The following is a 25,481-nucleotide window of genomic DNA, read 5'->3' as shown; positions in this document are numbered from 1 at the left end:
CCACGGTGTTACAATTGGTATCAGAGCCTTGGTTTGAGGGATTCGGACGCGCCTAAGGGTGAGTCTGGACTCAAACTGAGGAATTAAGAAAAGGTTTTCAAATAAATAGTTTTCTAAAAGTGAATAAGAGTTCAAAGAGAAAGCAAGAAAGAGCAGTGTGTACAATCAGCCAGAGCCAAACGGTGATTTCCCAAAATACCCTTACTTTTGTATTTTGAAACATCTATTATGCACTTTATGAGACATTATTGCATGCTAGAGACAGGCTAGGTATTTCACATCTTAGGACTAGAGTGGCCTGATTTGTGATGCCTTAGTCTAGGGTTTGCTGTTATATGTGCGTTATGCTTTTGTGTGTATGTGATGAGTGAGGGTATCTAGTTAGAACGCACAAGGGGTAAAGCTACGGGGTACAGAGGTACTCCCGAGGATAAGCCGAGAAGGTGGAGCTACCACAGATGGGGAGTCCTATGTATGCTTCAATGCTCGAATGCTGCTTGTTTTGTGCTTTGTGGAGTTATCGATGATGGGAGTCAGCTACTAAGTGAGTATGACGATACTCAGGAGGTAGAGGGCTGGCATCATCAGGAACTCTTCAGCAGCTGATAGCAAAGAAGTGGGAGAACAGCGGAAGGGACTAGGGAGTAAACATAGCCAGATGAGTGCGCTGGTAGAGTAGAGGATTTCGCTGGAAAGCGAGCACGCGCGATGAGATGGGTGAAAGAGCAGGTTTATCAGCTACTTAGGAACTCTGGGATGGTCCGTGTGGAAAGTATGGGTAGATGTGGCAGGTAGTATGGGCCCGTACTACTGAAAGCAGAGGACCCATACTTGATACAGGGGGCATCCTAAAGGTCTTAAGGAACAGATTGAGGGGTGATGTTATGGTTCGGATACCATACATCGGAGCGGATACAGAGTGATGTTATGGTCCGGGCACCATACATCGGAACAGATTGAGATAGATGTTGTGGTCCGAGTGCTATACATTGGAGCAGATTGAGGAGTGGTGCTATGGTTCAGGTACCATACACGGAAGCATGTTGAGGAGGGATGTCATGGGATGAGTACCATGGTTCGTAGTGGATGATGCTTGTGGCTATCTTGTTATCCGGTTATGACCGATGAGGTAGAGATTGAACGCTATGGGTTTCAGGCCTGTAGACCATGATTGAGTACGGAGAGGCGTTCCTCGAGGGGAAAGATAAGTGCCTATCAGAGTATTTTGGTAAGAGTCAAAGACAGGGGAGAATTTCAGTTGAGTCGAGCAATCAGACGACAGAGGAGAGGTCACCTTTTTGGGTGGGTAGTGTCATTTATGCTCGTGTGCAAGACGCGAGAGGTCTAGTGTTCCGGTTCTGGATTTGGGAGTACACCCTGCAGGTAGTTATCGATAATGACTTCCCTCAGAGCATCAGGTAGCGGGTGTACCGCGAGACAGAGATTTACCGTGAACAGACAGTCAGTTGGGGCTGAGGTAGTCGAGAACCACACCACACCTAGTTGAGAATAACAGGTTGGGTTATATTGGTAGCAGTGAAGAGTTCAGACGAGTTTTGCAGTGCGGAGAGTTGTCGTCTATGTTGAGAGTAAGTCCCTGTTCTTGGGACAAATCCGGCGTTAGATACGGATTGATGAGTTGAGATGAGAGGAACGATGATGCTGCGGTGCGGTCTACGAGCCAGATATGTTATCAAGCGGTGCAGGTGCTTAGTATTAGATCAGTATGGGATTTGGAACGATTAGAGGCAGCCGTGATGAGAAGTTCCTGGAGAGTTAGCTAGAGGTTCAGAGTATAGGGGATTGATTGACTTCATAAGGGGAGGGACTATCGGGTGTTGCACAGCACTTTTCTGGGGCAGGTACGATTTCGCTGGTGAAAGGTAGTCGTGGGTTGATTGTATACTAATTGGTGTTGGTTCGAACCCTAGTGGGGGAGAACCGGGTGCAGTATGTAAGAAAGCAAGAATTGTCAAGAGTAGTAATAAGTGGAGTATAGAGATGCAGTAGGAAATCATGAGACCATAGGTGTCGATGATCGAGTAAAAGGGGTTACATCGGGGCTAGCGGGTCCGGTGGTGCATGCAGCAAGTGCGGAAAGGAGGGGCACTATGCACGGGATTGTTGGCAGTCAGTGCCAATTCGGGATTCGAGGAGGACAGGATGAAGCGGAGCCCCAAAGGGCTCAGGGTCGTGTTTATCTGCGTGCGACAGAGGGAGACGAAGCAGTGCCGGAAACAGCTGCGGGTATGATGCTTTCATGATGTCTTAATTGTCTTGCATTGATTTGGCGTATTGTTTGTGCTGGTATCTTGTATGGATTTCGATGCGGTATTCGTTGTTTCGCGGGTCTGGCATGGTTATGGATTGGTGCTTCAGGTTTTCGCTTTGGCATTCGTTATTCCCTGATGGTTGGGTATGGTTATAATTGGTGTTTTAGTGTCAGTAGTCTTGTGCGGTTTTCGATGTGGTGTTCATCCTTTGGGCAGATTGTGAGTTTGGTTATGGGTTATTGTCGAGGATTCCTTTGGTTATCGTTCGTGAGGGTTGTTAGGGGAGATGCGGCACTGGGTTGATTGTCGGGTAGCATCTACAGTCGTGGAGTGGATGATTGAAGGACTAGATTCTTGTGAGTGGGTTGATCAGGGAGGAGGTGTGTTTTGCTGAGGGTTGCTTGTGCTTGTGAGAAGCAGTCAGTGTGTAATTGTTCTCTTTGTACAGGATTGTTCTGTAAGGTCGTTAATGACGATCGGTGGCAGTTAGTCAGTGCTTTAGTGGGGGGGGGGGGGGGGAGAATTAGAAAATTCTCCGGGAGATCGATGAGTATGTGAGGGTGCCTAGCTGTTGGGATTCAGCAGTGTTTGTCAGCGCAGAGTATAGGCCGACGAGAGCGAGTGTCGGGTATGCGGGGCGGGATACAAACCTAGGACATTTGACTGTGGAGGCCTGAGAGAAGGCCGGGAACAAGCTTGAGTAAGTAACCGGGATTATGTGATCAGAGTAGTGGTATGTTTAAGGTACGTGATGGGTTGTACTGCGTTAATCCCACAGGATTTATGTTATGCATGTTTCTAGAGTTGGAACCGGAAGGTTCCCAGAGTTCGAACCTGAGGGTTCGCAGAGTTGGGTGTACGGACCCACAGAGATATAGCCTCGAGTGGCTAGTATGTGTTATGAGAGTCGGTCCAGTCATGCTGGAGACTCTGTTGGTATTGCTGGATCAGTTTGAGATTACGGATGGTGTATGTGCAGTGTGATTACATTGGAAGGTCGGGCCCCGGGATTGGCGATCTTGTTTAGCTGAGGCAGTGATCTTGATGAGTGGAGAGAGTGCATGAGATTGAGAGCCCCTGCAATGAGAACCAGAGTATGTGGATAACAGTTACGCAAAAAGGGTGGTGTCGCTTGGGGCGAGCACCGTGGCACCGGTTGGAGTGGCATTATGGCCAAGAGGGTTCCTTGGAAAAAGGAAAAGAGGAAGGTGTGTAACTCCGAAGGGGTGCAAGTTCACGAAAGTGAAAGCTGCAGAGCAGAATTATGGTTAGAGTATTTCAAGTATGGTTTCGAGCATCGTGTTTGCGGCAGTGAAGTAGGAACCCATCCGGGTTGGGATGACTGACGAGACTCAGAAAGGATGCAAGGGAATGGAGAATCTTGAATTCTCAGTGTGATTCTGATCAGGGTATAGGACGGATATTAGTGGTTCGTCTTGGGAGATGTTCGAGGATATCATCAGTGAATCGGGTTTTTCAACCTGCGAGTGTTGGGACTAGTTCAGTATGTGTATGTGATGGCAAGAGGGAACTTGTGAGAGTTGATCTGAGAGGGAGAACGGATCTCTCAGTCGGTCCGGAATGGGCAAAGTGGGCTTTGGATCGGGGATCCGGTGGTTCAGGGTTTCCTAACCCTTATGGGTTGAGTGATCGTTGAGATTTGGAGCAGAGTGCATCTTGGGTAATTTTCGATTACAGAGAGTGATGAGCAGTTCAGAGTTCGTACTTTAGTTGACAAAGCAGACTCAGCAGGTTAAAGAGAGTTAGTGATCGTCTAGAGTTAACAGGAAAGTTATGCAGGCAGACGCCGTTACGAGCATGTGGTTCAGGTCAGCGACTTCGTATTTCTGACGGGGTGTTTCGATTTAGGAAGAGGGGTAAATGGGGGGCCCCGGTATGTTGGGTCTTTTCGTGAAGGTGCGAAGGTAGGAAGGGTGGCCTATCGTTTGGAGCTGTCAACGGAATTGGGACGGATCCATGACGCTGGTATGTGTCGCAGTTGAAGAGGTGTATAGCAGATGAGTCAGCAGTGGTTCTACTAGAGAACGATTAGGTGGATGCGAGCCTGTGTTACGCCAAGAGGCCAGTGGCCGTCGGAGATCGGAAGATCAAGGTTCTGAGGAACAAGGAGGTACCTCTGGTATTGGTTCAATAACGGCCTCGGAAGAGATCGGTAGTGTCTAGGGAAGCCGAAACGTGAGATGCGGGAGCAGCAGCCAGAACTATTTTCAGAGTGAGACTTCGAGGGCGAAGTCTAATTCTAGTGGGGGAGAATTGTAACAGCCCAAAATCTCAAGTATTGTTAAGTTGCATTTTGGGGGTGTTTTAAAGGGGAGACTCGACGAGTTGGATCCAGACTCGCCGAGTAGGGTCGCAGGTTTGGTCGCGGGTTCACGACTGGACTCGACGAGTCCAGGTATGGACTCGGCGAGTCGACGCTGTTCAGCGGAAACCCTAGCCGTTCAGTATTGAGTCGTATATAAGGGTTATTATGCCGTCATTTCACGACTTTGGATCGAGTGGGAAGAACCCTAGGCGACTGGGACGGCTAGAGCAAGCTTGAAGGTCATTGGTGATCTTGAAGGAATTGTTGTGCAAGGAGGAGAAGGGTTTTAGCTAAAGGAACTGCAGGGAGTTCGAGTTCTGAAGTTTGGGGACATGGAAGGTACATCATTCAGGTAATAATTCGGATTACATTCTCCTGTGATTGATGTGTATATAGATTTAGGGTTTATGGAACCCATTTGGAGTCTAGATGGGTTGTTGTGTTGTTATTCAACGTTTATAACCTTGTATTAGGACCCTTAGAGGTCCAGAAGGTCCCATGTTTGTATATTCGAGAATATATGTATCTCAGGAAGCAGTTCGATCGACTGCATGACGTAGACTCGCCGAGTCGGATGATCAGACTCGGCGAGTAGCTTGAAGATTTACTGGGACTCGCCGAGTTTGTTCTTCAGGCTCGGCGAGTAGAGTCGGGGTGGCCCCGCGATTCTTCCACGAGGACCTCGTCGAGTCAAGAGGGATACTCGACGAGTAGAAAGGGATCATGCAGGAATTGGTGAGGACGACTAGACTCGCCGAGTCGCCAGGGTACTCGCCGAGTCCAGTCGAGATGGCCGTTGACCGGAGTTGACCTGTGTGTAACGTTTTAGGGTCAGTTAGCGTGGAAGATAGAAGTATTAAAAAGAGATATATGATGAGACAGGGAGCTTGTAGCTCGGAGGATCAAGTGCAAGAGATTTCAGGAGTTGCTATCTTCCAGTGGCCGCGAGGTGAGTCTTCTCACTATACTGTGTGACCGGAAGGTCGGATATGCTATGTGATATGTATGCTATATGTGGTAAGTTAATTGTTATATGTGCTATGTATGATATGTGGGCCGGAAGGCAATATGTTATGGGCCGGAAGGCGATTATGTTATGGGCCGGAAGGCGTTGTAATGAGGACCGGAAGGTCAGGGCCTGGAAAGGCGTATGTGCGTAAGTGTATATTGGGGAACTCACTAAGCTTCGTGCTTACAGTATTTATGTTATGTTGTCTCAGGTTCTTTCAGTAACGCAGAATGGCATCGGCTCGATTGTACACACCGAGGAAAGAGTTGTATTTTGGAGGATCCTGGTTGTCTATTCAAATGAAAATGGAACTATGTTTTGTAATTCGAATATGAATAAGATTTTAAACAAGTGTTTTAATATTAAATTGATTATTTAAAAGAAAAATTTTGCTTTGAAAATCCACGGTGTTACAGAATTTCTGGCAGAAAATGGAATAAGTCACAACTTCTCAGCTCCCTACACACCTCAACAGAACGGAATTGTCGAAAGACGAAACCGATCTTTGTGTGAAGCTGCCCGAACAATGCTAAGTTTCGCTTCCTTACCTCTTTATTTTTGGGCTGATGCTATTTCTGCTGCTTGTTTTACACAAAACATGTCATATCTCAACAAGCGATTCACGCTCACACCTTATGAGATTCTCAACAACAGGAAGCCCAATGTGAAATTTTTCCACGTGTTCGGTTCAAGGTGTTTCATTTTTAACTCCAAAGAACATCGCAACAAGTTCGATGTCAAAGCCGACGAGGGAATCTTTCTGGGCTACTCTCTCACTTCCAAAGCATATAGAGTTCTGAACAAGCGTTCGAGAAAAATCGAAGAGACTTATTACGTGACTTTCGACGATAGCTATGTCAAAAAGCTACAGGCCAAAGAAGACATAGCTGGGGAAATCTTTCCTCAAACTGGCCAAGTTACGGTCTCGATCGCTAATCTATACGAGAAGTTTCTGGAGCTATTCGACGAACCAGAGAAAGCCACTCTCTCAGAAGCAGGCGTAGCAGACAACAAGGTAGACCATATGAAGCAAATTGTCGAAGAAGCTGCCAGGAGAATGAACGAAGGAAGATCGAATTCTGACGAACCTCCATCAAACAATGCTTCAGTCGAGGGGGAGTATCAACCATCATCATCCCAGCCAAGCTCACAAGTTGAGGGGGAGCCAAGCACTATGCTAACTGAGAGTGCTTCACCATCCGAAGGTGCATCAACGCCTGAAAGACCAGCACCAAAAGAAACCTATGAAGCTCAAGATTCTCAAAGTATTCCTGAAAGCTCATCCATCGAGGGGGAGCAAGCTGATATGTCATTCGACTATGAAAGCCAATCCGAGCCAGAAGAAATGATCAATGCTGAACTGGACCCAACCTTTGATCCAAACTACCCTCCTCTTACCAAATGGACCAGAGATCATCCTATCTCTCAAGTTGTTGGTGATGTCTCTGAAAAGGTTCTAACCCGATCACAACTCAAGGCAAAACAGACATCCTTATTTTCCAAAGTTGAATTTTGCATGTATAACTCATTCGTATCAAAAGTTGAACCGAAGACAGTTAACACTGCTCTTGATCACTCCGATTGGGTTCAAGCGATGCAAGACGAACTGAACGAATTTGAAAGGAACAAAGTCTGGCGCCTCATTCCAACTCCTCCAGATGCCTCGGTTGTTGGTCTCAAATGGGTCTTTAGGAATAAAATGGACAAGGAAGGGAACGTTATAAGGAACAAAGTTCGGCTAGTCGTAAAAGGATATTGTCAGGAGGAAGGGATTGATTATGAAGAGACTTTCGCTCCTGTAGCTAGGCTTGAATCTGTCAGAATATTTCTTGCTTATGCTGCCCACAAAAACTTTGATGTTTTCCAAATGGACGTCAAGTGTGCATTTCTTAATGGAGAACTCGAAGAAACAGTGTAGGTGAGCAACCTCCTGGGTTCGTGAACGAAAAATATCCAAATCATTGCTACATTCTGGATAAAGCGGTATACGGATTGAAACAAGCTCCGAGAGCCTGGTATGAAATGCTTACTAAATTCTTAAAGATGTCTAAATTCAATCAAGGTTCGGTTGACCCAACCTTCTTTCGCAAAAAGGAAGGTAACCACCTTATGATCGTTCAAATTTACGTCGATGATATCATCTTTGGCTCAACGAATCCCAGCCTAACAGCTGAATTCAGAAAGCTAATGGAGACTAAATTTGAAATGAGCTCAATGGGTCCTATTAACTTTTACCTTGGTTTAAATATTAGACAGGGACCCGAAGGCATCTTTATCAATCAGGAAGCTTACACGAAGACTCTTCTAGCAAAGTTTGGTATGATGGGAGATTCCAAAGTCAAAGTCCTAATGGCATTCGGCACCAAGCTAACTCCATCCCTAGACAAACCGGCTGTTGATATCACGCTCTATCGACAAATGATAGGCTCACTGATGTATCTCACTGATAGCAGGCCTGACATCATGTTTTATGTGTGTTACTGTGCTAGATTTCAGGCAAACCCACGCGACCCTCACATGCTTGCAGTAAAGAACATTCTACGATATCTCAAACGAACTGCCTCCTTAGGTCTATGGTATCCTTCCAACTCAGGCTTTTTTGTTCAAGCCTACTCAGATGCAGACCTTGGAGGATGTGGACTCGACAGAAAAAGCACCACTGGCGGCTGTCAATTCCTTGACGGGAAGTTGGTTAGCTGGCAATCAAAGAAACAAACGTGCGTGTCGTTGTCTACTGCCGAAGCTGAATAGATAGCCGCTGCATCCTACACCTCCCAAGTGATTTGGATCCAGAGTCAACTTCGCGACTATGGACTCAATATGAAGAAGATCCCACTATATTATGACTCTGAAAGTGCAATTAGGATCTGTCATAACCCAGTGCAACACTCTAAAACCAAACACATAGCACTGAGGTATCACTTCATCAAAGATCATGTGGAAGATGGAAACGTTGAAGTACACTTTGTTCGAACCACTGATCAACTGGCTGACGTCTTTACCAAAGCTCTTCCTGAAGCATCATTCAACAGAATTTTACAAGGGCTAGGTATGATGGAATCAAAGTCAGTACCTCAAACTACCTCTCAACCTCAAACGTAAGAAGTGAAATTGACCGAACGTTCAGGTTCAGTTAAATCATCTGACTCGCTCATCACTACAAAGGTAGATTTCTTGGTTGTAAATTTCTTGTACAAAGTTGTTTCTTGGTTGTAAATTTCTTGTACAAAGTTGTTCAAAAGTATTTTCTTATTACAAGCCTAAATTCCTTGGTTTTCTAAAAATTTCCAAAACCGAAACCTACCGAAGGTTCGGGTTTGGTTTCTCAAAATTTCCAAAATCGAAACCTACCGAAGGTTCGGGTTCGGTTTCTCAAAATTTTCCAAAACCGAAACCTACCGAAGGTTCGGGTTCGGTTTTTCAAAATTTTCTTTAACCGAAACCAACCGAACGCTCGGGTTCGGTTTTTCAAAATTTTCTTAAACCGAAACCAATCGAACGCTCGGGTTCAGTTTTTCAAAATTTTCCAAAACCGAAACCAACCGAACGCTCGGGTTCGGTTTTTCAAAATTTTTCTCAACCGAAACCAACCGAACGTTCGGGTTCGGTTACCAAATTTTTCCAAATTTTTTTTTACTCTTTCTAAGTCTTATATTTTTCTTACTTAATTTCTTTTATTATTTTATTTTCTTTCAATTTTTTTTTTCTATATATCAAAAACTCCAAAAATATTCTTTATTTTCTTTGTGTGTTCGTTCGTCTATGGGGATAAAAGTTGTTGAATTAGTTAAGTGTCCCTAGAAGCATGCTGCTGTATGTGTCCCAAGCCTCATAAGATTTTGAATAATAGCCTTAATGACCTGGTATAAACAAACCTTGTCTTCCCAATTAGGCTACCACATTTATTCTAATCGTGAGCTACCTCACTCTCTTCTCACATGAGATAAGAGTTTTCTGCTTGGTCCTTCTTTTTGCAGCTGAGGTACTTTAATTTCTTACACCATCTCCATTACATTTCTCCATTACATTCGTTTCATCAACATAACCCTTGAGACTCTCAGAAATTACCACTGAGGTTTATGGTTACACAACAACTTTGTTTATGAACTTAGTTTCGTGCCACTACGAGCTGAGTGAAACCCAAAATTCAACACCAAATCTGAATTGACGGTGAACAATTAATTTGCTCAAGTTTTCACCAAAGAATTGACGGATGTACCTTGATGAAATATCATATTTTATTTTATGTGATTCCTATGAAATTGTTAAACACCATAACATTTCTTCCCTTGGGATCCAGTTTCTTTTTATTTATTTTGAGATTTTATATTTTCCAAGCCACTTTAAAATTAGTTCCTACCTACTTGTTCAACAGACTACACCGGTCTCACAAGTACTTTGTTCACTTTCTTTCTTATTTCAAGATTAGAATTGTTGCATCAAAGCGAAAGCCACCCTTAAGTAGCCTAATTAAAAGAAGCCTTTCAACATTTCTTAATAAGTGTTTGATCGTCATTCAACGGGAAACCAAATTAACACTTTAACGTCTCTCTTGACCTTGAAGGAAGAGATTCGTGCCCGGGATCATTTGTTTCATGTCATTATTGACATCACATTTATTCCTAAAAAGAGTTGCTTTATTTCTTTTCTTTTTACACTCTTAGCACGAAAATCTTTGATTTTCCAAAATTCTGGTACTAATAATTACAGGCTGTATTATTGCTTTGGCGGTTAATTATCAAGTTATGGTCACAAATCATCCACGTGGGCAATTACTTCAAAAGATGCCATTGAAAAGATAAGACGAAGGGTTGCTGACTCAGGCGGGAGTTAAACGGATTGAATTTCAAACGGCGGTAAAAAGGGACGCATGCAAATTTGAAACGCCCATTCTTTTACTGACATCATGGACGCGTGTGCGAATTTCAAGCGATTCCTCTCTGGCACTTAAAGGCGCGTGTGGATTTGAAACGGTTTGTTCTGAAACGGCGCTTGTTGGGCGGCGTGTTCCTAGGAATCTGACACTCTCTCTCCTACGTGATCATCGCATGCCTTAACTGTCACGCATCTGTCATTCCGGGAAACCTTTTCGTATTTCCATAGAAGATTTGAACAGATTTTTCTCTCTCCTTACATCTAGTATAAAAGGCAGTCTCCACTCCCATTTACCTCTTTACTGCATCCGAATTCCCAAGAGAGCAAAAATTCCCTAAAGCTTTCACTGTTCATCTTCTTCTTCCTACCTTCAACAATGGCAAAATCATCCTCAGTCCATGCCACCTCACACATCCTTCCCATTCGCCCTCAACAGTGTTTGGTGATTGACCTAACCCCTCAGGCGTATGATTCTTACATGTTTCCGATCATCGAGTGCCTGAAGTACTCACAAATCGCTCTTGCACTTTCTAGGGTTGAGTCTGTACCCATGGAGCTCCTCTCGCAGGAGTATGCAACTGCACATTACGATAAAGCAGTCGATAGGGTGTTCTTCGAGGTTTCTGATCACAAGACCTCGATTTCAAGGCAACGATTTGGTACCTTGCTAGGGTTTGCTGCTGACCCTTCAAGGATTAATCCGGAGACGATTCCGATTGGGCATCTTTACAACATGTTTTACAATATGGGGTACACATAGGTGCTCACCTCCGTCGCGAAGTTTAAAAAATCCTGCTTGCCGCCACAGTGGAACGGCATGTTCACAGTCCTCTTCAATGGCTTATCTGAACGGAGATCAGGATCCGATGGTTCTAGTCGACTCTTCTTGTCGATTATGTATGGCGTCTACAACGGTGTCAATCTTGACTATGGGTTTGTTCTCTGGCAACAACTTCTTCTTCACGACATTCTGAGGTGTTGTATGTCCGGTTCTGGACTCTCATCACAAAGTGGGCGATGGATAAGTTCGATGTCCCCACTGCTGCCGGTGCATCGATGTCTTCGATTGGTACTTTTCATACCACAAAGATTATCGTCTCAGATGCATCAAAGTTCTCATTCATTGGCTCTATTCCGGAGACCATGTACGACGATGTTCCATCTGACAGCCGGATCATCCGGACTATTAAGGAGTTCAAGCAGTCTGGACCAAGGGAGCTCACACAGGAGATGCTCAAGTCTATACACGATGCTGACAAGCCTGTTAATAGGGGCAAAAAGGCGGATAAAGGGAAGCAAGTGACCAAAGCTGCTAAAGGTCCTTCTCCCAGGAAGAGGAAACCAACCAAAGCTGCACAATCCCCGCAGCCGAAGAGACGGAAGACTCAACCGAAGCGAAAGCTTGTCATCCCTTCTTCTTCGAGTGACTCAGAAGGCGAGAGTTCGGATTCGGACGGCTCTCAATGAGGCGAAACCCCTCCAAGAGGCAACACCCCACCCCGATCACCTACCCCAGACATGGAAATCCATATCTCACCCATTCCTTCACCCACTCAAACAATCCCTACTTCCATTCCCACCATAACCCCCACTACCACCATTCCTCCAACCTCTTTCCCTATACCACCACCCATTTTCACTGATACAACTACAACAACCACTGCAAAGGTTACAACCAACGTATCTGATACGGGGGTTCATACCGATGCAACCGAACCACCACCAGTAACCGAACCCATACACACAACCGAAACACCACCTGTAACCGAACCACCTCATACAACCGAACCTACCCCCACCAACACTCAACCTGAACCTACACATACCACCACACCCCCAGCTTCCCCACCTCCAACATCTCCAGGTCATGCCTCTGATGGAGATAACCCTTTTCTTGGAGGGGAAAATATGATCTTCGATTCGGTCTACTTTAGTCCGTTTCAAGTTCAAAGCGACGACGAGGACGATGCTCCAGTAACAAAGAAGCATCTTAAGGAGCTAAACGAGAAGGTTGACTTGCTTCTTGCTTCATCCTCCAACACTCAGTCCTCTCTCTCTGAAGCCGCTCTTCAGAAGATTGTTGATGCCTTCTCCAGGGCTCAGCATGATTCCGTCGCCTCTGCCACTGCAACAATAGACGCCTCCACAAAAGCATGTGAGGCAGCGACCGCAAAAGTCGATAAACTATTCTCTGAAGCCTCTTCCCTGTTGAGGTCCTTACAGGAGAGCGCTGATGCTACAAAGACAACTTTGGAACCAATCGTTCAACAATTGGCCAAGTTCGTCTCAACGGAGTTGCAGTCGTTCGCTACCCTTTGCCAATCCATCAGCGACGACAACTCGGCCCTTCGTGCCTCCATTGACGAGCGCCTCACTAAACTTCAAGAGGATCTCGCTGCCGAAAACTCGTTAATGGACGTTCTTGCTAATAAAACCACCGCCCTCAAGGTCAAGAGCGCTCAGCTTTCAAACTCTCAGCAACAGATTGAAGCTCTTCGATCCGAACGGGAGGTTATCAAAACATGTGTTTCGGATGTACACTTTGCCCTATCCAACATCCTGGAAGCACACAATCCGATTCTCAATCATTCGGTGAGGCGAACCCTTGCTGAAAAACTTGCTCCTGCCCTGGACCTCCTCAGCAAAATAGAAGGGCTACCTAGTTTTGTGTCCACTCCGAAACAAGGGGGAGAAGTGAAGTCCGGATCGAACCCACCTCCTTCCTCAAAAGCTGCTCACACAACCGAACCACCTCCGACTGGTCAAACTTCGGGTTCGGGTGTGAAGGATAAAGGAAAGAAAATAGCTGAGGAAGAAGATGAAGATGATAAAGAAACCATTGCTGACTTGCTTAAACGCAAAAATAGTCGCAATGTTGAAAATGATAATATTCGTGTGGCGCGAGAAGCTCAAGAAGCCGGACGCAAGAAGAAAGAAGCCCACGATCTCCTCGAGAGCAGGAAGACTCTTTTCCCTGCGTGGACTCGGGAGAGAATGATAAAGGAGGCAATAGATACTCCTAGCATCCTATGGCTCGAACCGGTGATCTCCTTCGACTGCTATAATTCTGTCGATTCGCAGTTCGATATGCCCTTGACCCGAAAGGCGTTTATCTTCCACGCCTTCTCCAGCATTTTTGAAGTCCCTCATCCTAATCCTGAGGTTGATAGGGAGTTAATCGATTTCTATCTGAAGGCTGCTCAACCACAGTACCAAACATGGAGCGCTGAGAAGATCGTTAATGTTCGGGTTTTGAAGCCATATTCCGAAGGGAGATTCATCAATGTTCGGTTCAGGGTGATTCGAGGGTCTGCAAGAACCGAACATCTTATATCCTTAGTGGATCTACTGAACCTTAACCCCCATGATTGGATTGTTCTGCATAACATCCTCTTGACGAATGAAGCTGAATATGGTCCGATTATAGACCATCTCAAAAGGATGTTAGTATGTTCTATCATGGAGGTAGCCTTGATGGATCAGGAGGTAGCCACTGTCTTCAAGAAGAAGCCGAAGATAGCTCCTGTGGGATCGGCCAGTGATCTCAATCAAATGAAGATGGGCAAGATTGACCCGAAGTGTAATTCAGTCATGTTCACTAGAGCAGAAGGACAGAAATGTCTCTTTGCTTTAGCGGATAAACATCTTTATACCAATGCTTGTCTAGAGCATGTGCTGTCGATCATCCATCGATGTCAAGAGAATGCAGCGGACGATATCAAATACTTCAACGATATGATCCAATGGTACATCAGATTTAGACAGACGATACTTGCTCTTATCTCTCGTCTGTTTCAGACTGTAAAGAAGAAAGTACCTGTTGCCGCTGCTGGCCCAAGTAACAAGTGAAGATCTCGCTCCAATTGAAGCAAAGGGGGAGATTGTTGGGTTGCGTCATTGGGCTCGGCTATTAGTCCAATTATTTTGTACTTCGGTTTGGGCCTGTCCAACCGTGAGCCTGTTAGTTTTACAATATAAGTATATGCTTGCATGCATATTAGGTTAACGATCTAGAATACAAGATAGAGAATTACGATAGCTTTAATTTTCTTCATCGTTCCTGTAAACCTTCTAACCCTCTACAGTTGATGTTCTTGATCGAGCTCTTCTGAGGGTTGTTTTATAATCATTCGACACGTTTGATTCATTCTTGAGTTGTTTATTGCTTTCGTGTTCTTGCTGTTTAATCTTTATTTTACCTGTTTGAGATCTAATCGATCTTCAAGATTAAGTTTTAATCTCATCAGTAAGCAATGACCTTACCTCGTTGCATCAGAACACAACCGATCCCTTGATTGGATGCATCGTAGTAGACAACAAAGTCTTTTATTCCTTCTGGAAGGGATAGTATCGGTGCGGTGCATAAGTCTCGTTTCAGCGTTTGGAACAGTTTCTCTTGCTTCTCTTCCCAGTCAAATCCCATGCACTTCCGGGTCAAAGTCGTAAGAGGTTCGCAATTCGAGAGAAGTTCTTAACGAACCTACGATAGTAGCCAGCGATGCCTAGAAATTGGCGAATTTCTATAGGTGTCTTCGGTGCTGACCAGTTCTCAATGGCTTTGATTTTGGTAGGGTCCACATGAATTCCTTCCTCACTAACAATCTAACCCAGAAATTCGACTCTTTGGATCCAAAACTCGCATTTAGAGAACTTCGCGTAGATCTTCTCTGATCTCAATATTTCCAAGATCTGATGTAGATGCTTACTATGCTCTTCCTTACTACGAGAGTAGATAAGTATGCCATCTATGAAGACAATGACAAACTGATCCAAGTAAGGATGGCATAACCTATTCATTAAGTCCATGAATATTGCAGGCGTATTAGTCAATCTGAATGGCATCACTACAAACTCGTAGTGTCCATAACGAGTTCGTAAGTCTGTCTTCGGAACATCCTCCTCTAGCACTCGTAACTGGTGATACCTGAATCTCAGATCTATCTTTGAAAAGTAATTTGCCACTTGCAATTGGTCTAACAAATCATCTATGCGAGGCAGAGGGTAACGATTCTTAATGGTAAGCTTGTTGAGTTCCCTGTAGTCGATGCACATACGAAATGATCCGTCTTTCTTCTTGATGAACAAGACCGGAGCTCCCCAGAGTGAGAAGCTTGGTCTCATAAAGCCCTTGTTGAGCAGTTCGTTAAGTTGACTGGACAGTTCTTGCATCTCTGCAGGTGCTAGACGATAGGGCGATTTGGCTACTGGGGTAGCCCTGGAACTAAGTCGATTCTGAACTCGACTTGACGTTGTGGAGGTAATCCTAGGATTTCTTCTGGAAAGATGTTGGGAAAATCACGTACAACTTGGATGTTCTTAATGTCCTTCATCTCTTGGCTCACATCGACAACATAAGCAAGGAATGGGCGACATTCCTTTCGCAAGTACTTCTGGGCTTGAATACTCGAGATGATACGAAGGTTCGTGTCGGGTTTGTCGTCATAGAATACTAGAGTTTCGCTAGATGGACGATTAAGGCGAACAGCCTTTTCATAATGCATGATGTCGGCACGATGTAAACTTAACCAATCTATGCCGATAATGACGTCGAAACTTTTAATTGAGACCGGCGTGAGGTCAATTGAAAATAAATGGCTATCTGGAGTTAGAGTACATCCTATGTATATACTGCTAGTGCTCTCAGTCTTTCTGTTAGCCATTTCTACAGTGAACGGTTCTTTAAGTGTTCGTGATTTTTTCTTAATTAATTGAGCAAATTTCTTATTCACGAAACTCCTCTCCGCTCCACTATCAAACAGAATGCATGCATAAGAGATATCAAGGTTCTAAAAAGCTCGCCATGGCTCCGCCATGGCGCGCCACGACTCCAAGGCTTGCACTTGCCGCCAAGCTTTGCCAAAACGCCGCCTTAACTCATATATGTGTATAAAAATGAATAATAGTTGAAAATACATATAAAAATATTAATTATATAGAAAATTGCCGCCTTAAGTCACGCCTTACAAACGCCGTGACTCGCCAAGGCTCGGAAAAACTTGAGGCTTGACATTGCCGCCATGTCACGCCTTACGTTATTTAGAACATTGAGAGATATCGATGAGAAACGTATCGGTGACCACTTTGGGGTCGGAAAATGATTCCTCGTGGCTTATTGCCAAAACTCTTCCTACTCCACCGGCATTCCCTACCTTCAGGCAGTTCCGTTTGTAGTGCCCCACTTCGCCACAACCGTAGCAAGCCTGGCCCACACCAGTACCAGGGACTTGGTTGATTGGCCTTGCCAGAGATTTGCAGAAACGGGCAATGTGCCCCTTCCTATTGCAATTAGAACACTGCATTTCCTGGCAAGCTCTAGTATGGTGGAACTTGCATTTGTTGCACTTTTGCAAACTTCCAGGGTACTGCTTTACCGGAGCAGCAGCGGCAGGTGCTATTGCAGCATGAACCGCCACGACCTGCTGCTTTTTGGCAGCTTTTTGCTTCTTCTTGTAATCCCAGAATTTCCGATTGTTGGCAGCGGCTTTGGAGGGTTCTGAGATGGCTAGGGTTGTTATTGTTGACGGGGTACGGACCCCATGGTCAATGAGCCGTTGTGCTTACCGCTTGGCACTATCGAAGGTAGCGGGGTTTGAGCTAGTACATTCCCCTGAAATGGAGGCACCAGCCCCCAGATATACCTATCCACCTTCTTGGATTCAGAAGGGACCATTCCCGGACATAGCGCTACTAGATCGCCGAATCTGACAGTGTAAGAGACTACGTCGGAGCCCTTCATGGTTACGCTCTAGAGCTCCTGCTCTAACTTTTGAACATCGTCCCTCTGGCAGTATTCTTCGATCATGAGCTCCTTCAGAGATTCCCAGCCTATAGTGTTTGCCACTATAAGGGGTAGTGACTTGACATGGCTATTCCACCATGTCAGAGCTCGGTCCGCGAAGGTGCAGGCAGCAAATTTGACCTTGCTCCCTTCCATACATGAACAGATCTCAAAGATCAATTCCTTCTTCTCAAACCATTGTGAGAGGTCAATGATTCCGCCAGTTCCATTGAAGGACCTGGGTTTACAGCTGGTGAAATCCTTTTACGAGCACCCCTAGCGCATACTAGAGCTTCGACAATAGTGAGAGGCACATAAGTCCCACTCCCACTAGTACCGGTATCGGTGAATTGTGTTAGAGCTGCCGTAATAGCCGAATTCACAACAACTTGAATAGTTGTGGGGTTGTATGGAGGAGGAGGTGGTGGTGTTGAAGTTACCGGAGGATCACGTCTCATTGATCAGCGCGGAGGCATATTTTAACTATAAGATCACAAATATGAAGACATTGATAAGAATTTAATAGAGAGAATGATGACTGTGACTCATGGACTAACTCTCCATATCCCAAAAACATAATAAAAGTATGATTGAATGTAGATATAGAACTAGAAGGATGAAAAAATTTGGATATTAATTTCCATGAAATTAGATATCTGTCAATAATACTGGTATTACAGATGTAACAAGTTCGGGAAAAATGACCTAGAAGTAGGTCTTACATCAAACCAAGATGGGAAAATTTTGACAGAACTACTACCTAACAAGACTTAACAGATTCAAAGTCTTATCCTAGATAGGAAATTTAACTAGAGTTTTTTTATAGACTATATTATATCCAAAAGAGAAAGTTGAGTAGGCTCTATCTACAACGAGAACCACTAGAATGAGTCCTTGATTCTGACAGGCGACGCTCCATGTCTCTCATGCGCCTTTCAGACATTCCCTGCCGAGCTCGAAGTTCCCCGACTTCAGCTTGCGTTGCAGTAAGATCTCTCTGCACGGCCGCATTATGATTCTGACTCCTTTCATAAGCAGACTCCAGATGGAGAATACGTACAGTATTGACTCCTGCATCGGCATCAACTTCCATGATTCGGTTGATGGCGGCTCTACCCTGGTCATCACTACGGGCAATCCTGCAGACCAGGATAGGCAGGACTCTGTCTGCTGAGCCTCCCTCACTCAAGTCATAGAAGCTTTGATCTCCGTTGTACGGTAAGGGTTGACCCTGTTCATGGATCCATATGTTCAAATTCGTTGACCACAGAGGTGTGGGACCTTGAAATGTTATTCGGGGGTTAGGGTTCAGGATTTGAGCCACTGGGGGTAGGTTGTTGATTTCTAGTTCGGAGTCAGAATCATCTGAAAATCCTTCTATGAGGTGATCGTCCAAAGGTATTGGATGATCCTCGTCTGGCTCTGCTTCGAGCCATCCTCCGTTACTTTGGTTAAGGAAGTACGGGTCATCGTGGGGATGGAATCCAGCCATGATATCTACGCGATAAAAGGGGTAAAAGAAATAATTAATGGATGTACTAATTAGATAATTATAATATGATCTTTATCAGTTACTTCAATGCTTGCATAGTGCATACTAGTTACATGTAATCAAAATAGGATAGACCTTCGAATAAGTGACCCTAACTCAAAATCCACAACCAAACAAGGAACAGGAAGTAAAGCAAAGATCACAGATTCTAAGTCTATGATATCCTAGTCACATATAACCTTAGTGTATCCACTTAGCAACTATTGAACTACTAATAAAGACCTTTTTAGTTCTCAAATAAGTAATTATAGTAACACAAAATACTCCCATAGTATTTTAGGTTTATGTTTTGTTCTTTTGTTTTCATTGTAGTAGTGTTGGTAAGTTTTTAGACTTGTTGCAACCTCACAACCATTCTTAGGCACATGCTAGTCACTCCTCGGAAAAATATAGTTGATCAGGCTATATCATTCCCAGATTTGACCATATGTCTCTAAACCTCATTGTGTCGTTCAACAATTGTAATACTTTTGTTCTGTCCTAGTGACATTGATTTTAGTATGAACGCGGGTATGTATACTTGGTTAAATATTTTATTACTTAAAAGTATAAACTCTTGGTCAGAGTATTTTAATCCCGTTGTGTTTATAGTTTGTATATCTTTTATGGTTTGATATACTCAATTCACTATAAACAATACTCTGATACCAATATGTCACACCCGAATACCAAAACGACAGAAACATTTGGGGCGGACGACGTCATGTACAGTATCACAACAAAGCATAATAGTAAAGAAGCAACAACATCATCCATTGCATTAATAATATAATTTAATACAAGTGTGTTCAGTGAAGTTTATAAGACACCAAAAATGTAAATCAAAATAAGTGATGAGTCTTGAACGAGCTCCATCTTCTCAAAACCTGGCATCAGTACCTGTCTACTGATGAACTGAGAATACAAGTTATTTTAAAAGAGTTTATCAGCTTTAAAGCTGGTGATTTCATAAGCATTTTAGTGTCATTATTTGTATGAAAATGTTTGTTAGTGCTTGATGTATAAGTTTCTAAATGTTTGTAGTAAATGTTTGTTAGTTGTTGATGTATAAGTTTGTAAATGCTTGTAGTAAATGTTTGTATCTCATAGAAAATCCTATATTTTCTACTAAACGTGTGCTTCTACTAAGGCATCAACTGTTCTGTATGTTTGTTTCTAGGAAAAGTGTGTATTTTCCCAAGTGTGACTATCATTAACCAAAAATATAGTTTTTGCATCACCGTTTATGTCAGAAGATCACAATGTGAATGCAACGGGAAAATAATAAATTACTGTAGTGTTGTATTATGGTAACTACAGTTGTACTAACTACCTTAAAGAGGTTGTTAATTAAGGTATAATGTGATATGATTGCACCATACTACCGACTAAAAACACGACGATGAAAGACGTCGGAAGAAATGACATTTGGCACCCATAGACTTGCAAGTCCTACTGTAGCGAACATCAAGGTGTAGGATAGTCAATCCATTATAGATCATAGATCAATACACAAATTCACTCTTTCCCTCAAGGAGACGTTGGATACAAAATGAGCCATGACAATGATATCATGCCCCGAAACCGTGGCCCACATTTATGTTATAGTATTCTTGGATATGTATTGTATGTACTAGTGTAATGTATGTTCTCTCTGTCTAGTATGTAGTATGTTCTCTTTGTTTCTCATCATAGTATGTTCTCTTGTATAGTGTATAGTATGTATTGTTTCTCGTTATAGTATTCTCTATCTGTTTCTCGTTATATTATTCTCTATCTGTTTCTCGTTATAGTATGTATTGACTCATGTATGAACTGACTCTTTGTATGTTTCATTGCACTACAAATAGTAAATAGTGACTTCCTAAACGATACCTATTATAGTTTACTAGTAGAGTTGTTTGTATAACTAAGTGTATTGAACTGAGACAAAAGCTTTTATGTGGTATACATATATACATAATATATAACTAAGGATCAAATGACACTCGGACAAACAACAGGGTACTCTAAGTCCACAACCAAACAAGGAATAGGAAATAAAGTGAGTTATCAGTCCTAAGTCCTTCCATCCTTACTTATATAACTATATATGCATTAGACACTGCTTTGACAATTTATAAGTTTAAAAGAGTTTAAAGGAAAGGTTTGGCATATAAGAACAAGTTTGATAAAGAGTTTAACATGTAAAAGAGTTTGATAAACATTTTGAAGTTGTTTGTTTGATAAAACAACTAAAAGTATAGCAAATCCATTTGTTTGATAGTTATTAATCACATGTGATTGATATAATAACTATAATGTTTCAATTTGTATCCCCCCCCCCCATAAAAGCATTTAAAATCTTCTAAAAGGTAGATTAAGGGGTATGAACTCACCTATGGTGATTGGTTTGGATGAACAAGTGGTATACGATGCTAACTGCCAAGTGAAGACTTGAGCACACACACGGTCCTATTTATCATATAATGATACATATAAGCATCTAATTTGTGTTTTAAACAACTAATTATGTAAGTAAAGACACCCTAGGACATGGAAAACACTTTGATTCAAGTGGTAGAAGTACAAAGTGTTGCATCTAAGGGTTGTAGGGCCTCACATAGGAGTTTACGGCCCAAATGGTAATCCCCCATGAGTTTACGGCCCATGGGTTTACGGCCCAATGAGTTTACTGCCGAAAACTCATAGTAACTTGTAACATTTTGTGTGTTAAGGTCCTATGGTCTTCCTTGAAGTGTCCTAGACTTAGTTCCAAGGCTTAGGAAGGAGTTGTGGCAACATTGTACCATTAATTAGTGTTTACGTCCCAAGGAGATTGCCTTGGCCGTAAACACCTTTTGTTCTTGAATTCTTGATGTTTTCAAGTCCTTAATTCAACATCCTAACTAATTAACATGTATAGGAGGTAGGAACTTACAATTTGAAAGCAAAAGGAGGGTGTTTTCGGCCCAAAACACCTAAGTGTTCTTGGTGTTCTTGAAGAAATGAAGAAAAATTGAAGATCTACCCAAATGAAGAGATTTCATGGATGAAATCATGTACAATCACTAGATATAGAAGGATATCAACAAATCAAAGGAAGAAACACTTACAATCTTGAAGATCTAAGAGAAAAGTCGGATGGTACTTGAGAGAGAATGAGTTCTTTGGCTTGAAATGGTAAAAGTGAATAAAAATGACTGTCATATATATACCATAGAGTTTATAGCCATAAACTCCAATTCATGTAGTTTTGAGGCTTGAATGTTGCACATTGAACTCTAGAGTATACTTCCTATAATTACCTCTTGAAGGTACTAGGCTTTAAAACACTCAAACAATCTCTAAATAGTGCTAAAAGTTAGCAGAAACAAGACTGACTTTGATTGAATTGAATGGTTGCACAAGATAGAAATTTTGGGTTGTCACATAGATTGTGCGAAGCTCCGGTGTTAGCCCTTCTGGAGGGAGTGGAGGTCTTCGTAGTCTATTGTTATGCATCTATTTCAGTGATGGGTGTAGTGTTGATGCAGAGGGGACACATGATAGCATATGCGTCGAGGAAGCCGAAGACTCATGAGACGAGGTATGCCACCCATGCTTTGTAGTCAGGGGCGGTGGTGTTCGGCCTAATGATTTGGCACCACTATCAATATGGTGTCTGGTGCACCATATACATAAGAGCCTGAAGTACCTGACGGATCAGCCCAACCTGAATATGAGACAAAGGAGATGGTTGGACGTAGTGAAGGACTACGATTATGAGATCTTATATCACCAGGCAAGGCTAATGTTGTAGCCGTCGCCTTGAGTCACAGAGCTGAGAGTGCTCCGATCTGGGATGTGTGCATGAGGATAGCGGTGATGACTCTAGTCTTAGATACCATTCGAGAGGCTCAGGTGGAGCCTGTGAGACCGGAGAACCACAAGAGAAACCGTGTCATTGGGCAGGTTTTCGAGTTTGTGACTGACAATCGTGGACTTATGAATTTCCATGGGTGGATTTGGGTGCCCTATATAGGTGGAGCTCGTCGTGTATTGTTGGAGTACGCACATAGATCGAGATTCTCGATCCACCTAGGGGCCACTAAGATGTAGTTTGACCTAAATAGAGACTATTAGTGGCCCTATATGAAGAGGGACGTCGCATGGGTTTTAGTGAGGTGTTTGACATGTTGTTGGGTTAAGGTTGAGTACCAACATCCAAATGGTCCTTTACATCCTTTAGAAATTCCCCAATGGAGGTGGGAACTGATTTATATAGACTTTATCACCAAGTTACCAACAACTGCGCGTGGGGTTGACGCGATATGGGTGATTGTGTACTAGTTGACGAAGAGTGCCCACTGCCTCACTATAAGGGAGAGCTCTTTTGTAGAGAGACTGGCCGAGGTTTATGTTAGAGAGGTGGTAACTCGGCATGGAGTGATGACCTCAATGGTGTCAAATCGAGACATGCACTTTACTTCCAGGTTCTGAAAGAAATTTCATGAGGAGTTGGGTACTCGGTTGCATTTCAGTACCGTATACCATTCGCAGACAGACGGGCAGAGCGAGTGGATGATTCAGACACTTGAGGACATGTTGTGTGCATGTGTTATGGACTTCAAAGGAAGTTGGGACACTTATTTGCCCTTGTTTTAGTTTTTTTACAACAACAGCCATCATTCGAGTATTGGTATGCCTCTCTTTGAGCTTCTATATGGGAGGAGGTGTCAGACTCCCACTTGTTGGGGAGAGGTAGGGCAGCAAGTGATGGGTGGCACTGAGATAGTGTTGAAGATGACCAAGCAAATTCAGCGGGTCAGACAGAGGTTACTGACATCCCAGAGTCGTCAAAAGGGTTACACGGATCGGCGAAAATCCGAGCTAAAGTTCCAGGTTGGAGATTTTGCCCACTGAAGGTATCCCCATGGAAAGGGGTGATCCGATTCATGAAACGGGGCAAGTTGGGGCCCCGATACATTGGTCCTTTCAGAGTGATCGCTAGAGTAGGTAGGGTAGCCTACCGGCTAGAGCTACCAGCAAAGTTGAGCCAGATTCATAACACCTTCTACGTGTCCCAGCTGAGGAACTGTGTAGGCGATGAGACGCTAGTGGTACCATTAGAGGACATTCAGGTTGATGCGATTCTGAATTACATTGAGAGATGGATTGGAATATTGGATCAGAAGGTGAAGGTTCTGAGGAACAAGGAGGTGCCTCTGCTTTAGGTCCAGTGGCAACATCGGAAGGGGTCCGAATGCACTTGGCAGTCGGAATCCAAGATTTGCGAGCAGTATCCAAAGTTATTTTTGGAGCCTGACTTCGAGGGGGAATTCTGATTCTAGTGGGGGAGAGTAGTGACATACCAAGACCAGGTATACCTTACAAGCCCTTGTTCTTTTGGTAAATTGTCAAGTTTATCCCTTATTGAGAAAAGGTGGTAAATGAGTACGCGGGGCGTACGCGAGTGTACGCTCAACGTACTCGTATGCGTGTTTGTGACGCGGAAGCCACCTAGTATGTTGGGCATACCAGAGGGTACACTAGGTGTACTAGGCCCAGAGTGAAAACCCTAATTTGGGGTGTGTCCCTAAATAAAGGATATGATGGCCTCATTCCTGGTCACCATTCTCAAACAAACAACCCTTTCAAACTCTAATCGTCGTTATTGCGCTTGTGTGTGTCCATTTGAGAGCATTTAATTGATTTTGTGTGTTCTTGGAGTGAAGAAGGAGCTTTGAAGAAGAAGGAGTGGGATTCCAGGGTATAAATCTGATCATATCTATGTTGGGAGCTTCATTTGGAGGTATAAAGCTCAAAGCTTTCTCAATGTTTTGTTTTGTGCATCATGTTAGACCATTTTAGGTTTATGGTCCCAAAGTTGCATGCTTTATGAGAAAAATGAGCTCCATAGATTATGAGCCGCTCTTTTGAGTTTCTTTAGGGGTATAGTTGAAGGTTTTTGAGCAATTTAGTAATCCTGTGGTGTACATGCAACCTTATAAACCTTGGATCTATGTTTTCTCTATTATACATGCATATATTCAATATTCCAAGGTTTCATCCTAACTAGCATAACAAGAAGTATATACAATACAAGAATCTAGTATAATGACATACCTTTTGATGGAGCTTGAAGTCTTTAACCTTTAAGACCCTAGTGCCCCAAGTGTTGCACCTCAAATGGTTCACACAACACCATGAACCCTTGTAATAACTTGAGAATAAGGATACTTGCACCAAATCGGTTTTTCCCTCTTGTGTACTATACACTAGTGCCCATTTCATGAACTAGGGACCTCTTTATATAGTGTGGTGGATTAGGGTTACATTCATGTAAGCCCTAATACCCATGACCTTTCATTTCCATAGGATCCATGGGTTAAACACTTCATGGACTATCCATGTAAGCTTAGCCCAAGCTAAATGAACTTGGCCCATCCTACATATAAGAGTCCATATTTAAATAGTTCCTTTTTTATCACTAGATTAATTCTAATTTAATTCTTGATCAATAATAATTAAATAATATGATTCCAAATTAATATATTAGAACTTATAATATATTAATATAAATCACTAATATGCTTTTTCTCATTTTGTCTCTCCAATTGTTCCGATGCCATGCAATCTAAATGGACCATGCCAAATCGGGTCAAGTACATATCAAATATAGTTATGGACTTAGACACTAATCCAACAGTCTCCCACTTGGATAAGTC

The sequence above is a fragment of the Lactuca sativa genome, chromosome 3, assembly GCF_002870075.4.
Source record: "Lactuca sativa cultivar Salinas chromosome 3, Lsat_Salinas_v11, whole genome shotgun sequence".
NCBI lineage: Eukaryota > Viridiplantae > Streptophyta > Magnoliopsida > Asterales > Asteraceae > Lactuca > Lactuca sativa.
Note: the sequence above shows the minus strand (reverse complement) of the source record.